We start from the raw sequence: 6,290 nt of genomic DNA on the forward strand, positions 1-6,290 counted from the left end.
CTGTAAATAAGAAAGTAATTCTGCTGAGGCTTTCCAAACTTTGCTTCTCTACTAGCAGAAGAAAATAAAATTGCCTCAATGTGAATTTAATAATCAGTGTAATCACGATATGTCCATCAGTCTTAACAAAGTAAAGTAAAACCTCGGAGCGTTGTTTTGTTTAAAGTTTAAAATTATGTCACCCAACAATTCAATTTGTTTACAACAATAAGATTTAATGCTCCAGTGCATTTTAGTAATATTTCATGTAGACATGTTGTGCAGTGTGGAGGCTGGAGGGAATTCTCTCGAGGAGCACATAGTCTGAACTTATGTAGGGAAGATTTTTTTTCTCCTCTCTCTTTCCAGTGTAACAACCTCACTAAGCAATTCATAGCTGCATATGCTGCTGCTTAAAGCACCACGGAGATTTATGCCGTTGTCAGCTCACAAGGGTGCAATCAGGAATAAAGATCCCATAAACCCCTCTGATGTGTCCACAGGTACAGCAGTACTAGGTTATTGCTGATGATAGATAAAAAAAACACATAACCATTTTTTTATTTTTTTCATTATCCTTTCATGTTATATTTTGGGTTGTTTCCATGAATTGTGTGACCTGAATAATACCCTTCTAGTTTTCATGAATATAAGACCTTAAGAACAAAAGCTGCCTTCCAGCCAACAACATTACAAACCAAGATTATGCAATGAAAAGATGGATGATTGTTTTTATCATTATGAAAGAAAGAAATTAGCACTAATGAACATACAATATTCATGCATACTACTCAAAACTATAAAGGCTTTTAATTTGAGGTGTGCCAATTGATCGGCCACTGATCGCAATCAGCCGATTTCCGTGAAAAAGTGTATGATTGGTGATCGTCGATCACCGTCTCATGTTGCCGATCACAAAAACCGATCACCTAAGCAGCCTGTGTGTGCAACTTATGTCCTCTTTCCTTCACACTGCGCAAACGCGCAGCAACAAATCCTAAGCAATGTGGTGAGGAACTTTAACGGTCAGACTGAATGGGGAAGTTTGCATGTTACGACAGAGAAATACTTTGTGGGTGAAGCACGTCAAAATGCATCAACATAAGTCTAAAATGATCACATCAACATAAGTCCAATCGCTGTTGGACTGCCACTTCACGCTACTGGTGGTAATATTTCAGACGTAGCACCGCTCAACCTCCGCCCGATAGTGAACTCTCACACCGAACGTCTGGTTAAAGCTACTGAATGTAACTTAAACAAAAAAAATTTTTTTTTCATATGTATTAAAACTTCCACTATGTTCTAACATAATTCAGATAATCTGAAAAAAATAATTTATCGCCTTTGCCTCCTCCCTGTGTTCTGCAGAATTACTCAGCTTTGTCAGAAACAGCCAATCAGAGTCAGCACAAATCAGCTAGCCATGCTCTCAGGAAGTTTTGATTTAGTGACTCGGGATTGTTTAATTTGATGCAAACTGCATTTGACTTTGAATGAATGTTTCCTTTTTTCTTGATATTATTTGATATAGGCAGATTTACTTGACTTGTGTATAACTTAGGGTACCGAGAACCTTACTGTTAAATATTGTTTTATTGATTGAAGGTTTTTCAGTTTTGACTGAATGCCTGCTGCATTGTGCATGTTTATGTCTAAGTTAGGTGAATTTATTACCAGATCTTTTTTTTTTTTAATTTTGCCAGATCACATAGTAGCATTTATACCTAAAACAAAACATTTGCAGCCAATCCAGATGATCGGCAGTGATCGGTCCTTCTGGGTGATCAGAATCGGAAGCAAAAAACCTGACTGAAGCATCCCTACTTTTAATCCAAGATATTGTCTATAAATATTTTGAGTTTGATGTCAAGAATGTTTAGTGAGTATTTAGAGTGTACATTTGTATTATGTGAGTTTAGAGTATGAAGTCCAGAAAGGTTGAATAAACCAAAAGTGCACTGCAGATTGTCTTCACTCTTTGGGACAAATATTACAGTTGACCCACAGGGGGAAATATTTACATTACGAGAACTCTACCAGAGCTGTCTTACTCCTGGCAGTAGAAGATGGCTGTGTGGCAATCATAGAGGTGGCACATTCTTGTAACAATCAGGGTTTTTTTCTCCCTTCCAGGAGCAGACAAGACCAATTTGGTTGTGCTTGGATGTCTTGGGCTGAGCTGAGGTTACATTACCCTCCAACCTCCTCTGACTTTCTCACGGACCGTCTATCCCACTCCATCGCATCACCGTGGCGACAGCTCTCCCTCGCCTCCCCATCAATCCCCTGACCACTCGCTGCTTCCCAATCTCACTGGCAGCTCTTCAGCCAGTCAGCAGCTGCCCAACAACACCATGCCTGACAATCGCTTACCCTGCTGCCTTCAAGTCTGTCAACCTGGTGGCTGTCAAATTACTGTCAGCATAATCAGTGAGGCAGGGAGAAGGAAAAGGCAGGAAGACTTAATAGGAAGGGTTAAAAGCAGAATGTGAGTCATCAGGTGAGGACAGAGTCACAAAACTTCTTACATGGAGAAAGAAACTTACACAAGTCTGATATATTGTATATAACACCCTTGACCTTTCAGATGCTGACACTTGCTGACTCCCATCAATGTTCCCTTCCCCTTTCTTTTCCCTCACATTTTTTTGGAAGCAATTCCTTCAGTCACATCGGGCCTACTCATCTCTCCTCGGTTTAACTCCCCCGTTCCTCCTACTGCCCCTCAACTGCACATCTCAATCTGCCAGTCTCAAAGCACTAGCTCAACATCGCTTTGATTCAAAAAAACGGTGGGAGAAAAAAAAGGAAAAGAAGACACCGAAGGAAAAAAATAATAGGCAGAAAAATGAAATGACTTTCTGGGCCCTCACGTAAAAGCATGGCTCGCTCTTCAAGACAGGCAATATTCCCTCAATTATTGCTACTCACAGAACCCTCTTGCCAGCGGATGAAGTTTTAAATCCGGGCCCGAGATAAAATGGATGCTCCAGGTTTAACATGGAAATAAAATCTCAGTGTTTCAGGATTTGCATGATAGTCCACTAAATATGGGACTGCTACATATAACCAGAACATGCATAGGGGAGTCTGCTTTCTAATCCTGTAAGTGAGTAAAAGGTGAAATAGAAGATTTATATTGAACAGAAACAAGCTGTTATAAACCCTAGTCTGTTTGATTCTTTTTCTTCTTCTTTTTTTGAAGTAGGCCATCAGAAGTGCTTCAAATAGGTCAAGATGAGGGCAATCATATCTAAGGGCCGGTCTTTCAAAAGCAGGTGGGTGGGCACAGGGTAAAACCACCAGAACACAGAGGGAACGACTTTGACTCGAGGACCAGAGAGGTGCAAGAGGGGTCACTATTATAAGCTTCTGTCGTTTAAAGATGGACTAATTTGATCTTTTCAGGTTAAAATTGCTATAAATCTAGTAATAAACCCTAGTGCTAGTTTTAAAGGGGACACTTAATTCACGCAGTCAAACAGGAAGATGCTTGAAGATTAGCCAAAAGCTCTAATCCAGGACTGTGTTCCACCATATTTATCCAAACGTACTGCTGGTTCACAAGCCAACAAATGTCACAAAAATTATAAAATATTTACAAGGCACACTTCCTTATCACACTTGTATCTCTTTGAATGCATGTAGCACTTCTGAAAGAGTGAAATGTACAGTTTTCTAGGAGATGATTTACATCTCTGAAGAGTACAGCATTTGGAAGATTGCAATTACTGATTCTGAGAACAGCTTTAAAAATGAATAAAAGGTGGGATCTTGCCATTCTTGAAAACGAAGACAGCATGAATGAAAATCTTACATTTTTAAACATTAAAATGTAAAGAAATCCTTGTATGCACTTTTTTATGTAGTGCTAATTCGCAGCAGATGTCATATCAAGGCACTTTATCAGAAAAGCAGGACAAATAAATATGAATCTGTTCATATCTACAAACAGTATTTGTTTGGTCAGTTTGGTTACATTTAAATCCAATTCTAGTTATAATTCTATATAATCAAATTCAGTTATATTTCCAACTAATAGAATATATGAAATCCATAGCAAATTTGTCATTTTGGATGTTATTGTGCAGATTAATTATTGCAGAATACATAAACTTATGGTTAAAAAAAACAAACTATTGGAGTTGTATGAAGATTCTGGTTGATGCAACACTTTTAGCTTTCTTTATCTTTTTGTTTACATTTTCAATGAAGTATGTTGGTGTTCCTAAAAAAATTTCTTGTGTGCTGTACAGTTGAAAATTTAAGTACTATTACATAAGTATTGTACATGGCTACCTGGGGAAAAAAACTAGAAAACATATTTTGTAACTACAATGTATATATTTTATTATTATAGCTTCTTAAATACAGAGGTTTGTGGCTGTAACATGATCAAATGTGAAGAAGTTGAGGAACACATTTGTAAAGTACTGTTTTTTTTATCATCCCTTGTGCCAGTTTTAGATATGATAAAGTTTGTCCCCTCTCTGAACTATATTTGACTTTCTATTAAAATACTGCATTAATTTGCCATAGTAACTAACCTCAGGCTCTCACATTTCTGATTGGTCAAGTGATGGGAGTGGCCCCGCTGCGCATAGATGAGTGCACAGATAATTGGTTAAGAGAATTGGGAGTCGTCAGCGGCCACTCCAACTGAAATGGGTCCAGCCAGCTGAGCTCCCAGATCCTTAAGTGCCATTTTAACAAAGTCCTTAAACCGCAATCAGACTGAGTGGGGGCAGACATGTCCCTGGCCCTCCCTCAAAAAGTGTTTAACTCATTTTATATGTGCATCAATGAAACATCAGTGACACACCAAAAGAAAGCATGGCAATATAATTCGCTCTGTCTCAGAGAGAGAACAGGGATGATAGAAGCTTTGTCTTGGGTGTTGCTGTGTGGCTGTGAGGATCAATAGGTTTGGCCAGCGGGAGTTTGGGTCTGTGGCGCCGGAAGAGACACAGGCAGGAGGTTAGGGTTGGGCTGAACAGCCAGGAAGTGCTTTATCACCACTCCAGCAAGGCACTGTCTCCCATCAGGGGCGCAAGAAGCTTAGAGACTCCAGTTTGTGAGTGTGTAACTGAGTACTGTGCAAGAATATGTCATTGTGAATGCACTAACAGCATGTGGTAAATATTGTATTATTGTCTGCGATGTTTCTTATATGTAGATTTTATTTGATTCAACTTGGCATCTGTGAAGACCTCAGGAAAGACTTCTGTCCTGATTTTTTTTCAATGTGTCCTTCCTTATTGGTCCCAGTTTAAATGGAGCTATCAGAGAGAAATTTGGAGAAGAGGGAAAGATGAGACAAGCAGAGAGTGGTGGAGTAGAGTGAGGCAACATGCTGACCTGCCACACTTGAGTGCCCAGAGCACAGGCAGTGACAATGACATCACCCAGCTTGGGGCAAAGGGATACAGCTGGAAACAAATCCACTATTACTACCACACAATGGGGGCAACCAACGCACGATGTGGTAATGGACTTATGTCAATGTTACTGCATCTTCCATAATGTTTATTTTGCATTTAAAAAATAAGGAAATCATTGCTGCTCTGCTTTGGACTCAATAAGACTATCACTACTCATTTTAAAGGCTAATCAAGATGAGTTATATAACCTAAACAATATACAGTGAAATACGGGCATGCCCTACAGATGTGTAAATGCCTTAAGAGAAATAATACTCCATTTAGTTGCCTAACCTCACAATGAAAACTTCTGAAAAATTCAACATTTACGGTGCATTCAAGTCAGCTCTAGCCTAGAAGTCTAACGTTGAACAAACAACAGACTAAATTATTTTAAAACTGAAGAGAATAAACTAGTAACACCAGACAACAGGAGCCTTCCTACTTAAACAGCTAAAACACAACAGTGTATAATGAAATAATGGCTACTAATTAACCAAAAAATCAGAAGGACTTAACCATGTTCTGCTGGAACTACAACAACAAGCAATCCCCCTTGCAACAAGGAGCTCAACAAAATATAATAGATAGGAATGGTCATAGAGCTGAGTCAGCAAACAGGATTTTAGCTCCTCCCTGTACATTACATCAGAATGGCAATCTTACCCAGCAAACATCATATCAACCAAACAGTAGCATTATAATAGTAGCACAAACCCAAAATAGCATCAGGAAAACATTATAATTATTAAGAATTATAAAGAAATCTTAGGAACATTTATCCCGCATTAACATTATACTAACCCAGTGTTTCTCAACCCTGGTCCTCAGCGCCCCCCTGTCCTGCATGTTTTAGGTATTTCCCTTCTGCCACACACCTGAATAGTA

At 38.9% G+C, this 6,290-nt stretch overlaps 1 protein-coding gene across 10 annotated transcripts in view; it reads right to left on the minus strand.

Moving 5' to 3' along the window:
• celf6 (CUGBP Elav-like family member 6) overlaps window positions 1-6,290 on the minus strand; it is a 154,533-nt gene that overhangs the window by 111,300 nt on the left and 36,943 nt on the right. The window lies entirely within an intron of this gene.

This window comes from Poecilia formosa, unplaced genomic scaffold (genome assembly GCF_000485575.1).
Source record: "Poecilia formosa unplaced genomic scaffold, Poecilia_formosa-5.1.2 Scaffold46, whole genome shotgun sequence".
Taxonomy (NCBI): domain Eukaryota; kingdom Metazoa; phylum Chordata; class Actinopteri; order Cyprinodontiformes; family Poeciliidae; genus Poecilia; species Poecilia formosa.